The 688-nt window shown below is 45.6% G+C and overlaps 1 protein-coding gene across 1 annotated transcript in view; it reads right to left on the reverse strand.

The window, feature by feature from the left end:
• The window catches only part of LOC100958453 (PDZ domain-containing protein GIPC2), a 37,657-nt gene that overhangs the window by 11,663 nt on the left and 25,306 nt on the right, over positions 1-688 (reverse strand). The gene's annotated exons all lie outside the window — the stretch shown is intronic.

Genomic DNA, 688 nt, shown 5'->3' on the forward strand with positions numbered 1-688 from the left:
TGTACAAACTCCCATTTAATACATAGCAACCTGCAAGGCATGTTTTGCAGATAAGGGGCTTGAACTCAGTAAAAAGAGAGGCTGGGACTTAAAACCAGGTCTTGTGGCTACAGACCACATTCCAACGTCTATATGTTTTCCTTAACAACACTGCACCCCACACCTCTTGGAAGCACAATCGATAAAATCAGAGGTGACCTACTAAGAGAAGCAGAGTCCTAAAGGAAATGAGGCTGGAAGCAGGTTCCAAGGAAGGAATCCCCCGCCGACAGCAAGGACATAAACAGGAGGCAAGGGTCCAGGGGAAGCCACTGCTTCCCTTATGCTTCTTTTCTTTTCTGTTGTTTTATTTTGGTTTTTGATTTCTAACCAAGAATCACCTCCCCCCACCCCAACCAAGCAGTCACACAGGGAAGGAAAAGGAAGGGTGGGGACTGAGGATGGGGGAAGGGGTGTGCCCTATCTAGGCCCCTCCCACAAGTTCACTGCCCTGTGGGAATGCAGGCTCTGCACAGCAAGACCACTTTTTTGCAAAGAAACTGGATACTCAGAGTTTGAATCTCTTGATTTTTTAAGGTTTTTAAGCTTAGGCAATTAAGTGAAACTTAAAAGCAACATATTGGCAAAAATAAAAGAGATCTGTGGGTCAGATTCCACCAATTACAACCCCTAGAAACATCCCCAGTGC

This window comes from Otolemur garnettii, unplaced genomic scaffold (assembly GCF_000181295.1).
Source record: "Otolemur garnettii isolate 467f Iridium unplaced genomic scaffold, OtoGar3 scaffold00010, whole genome shotgun sequence".
NCBI classification, from domain to species: domain Eukaryota; kingdom Metazoa; phylum Chordata; class Mammalia; order Primates; family Galagidae; genus Otolemur; species Otolemur garnettii.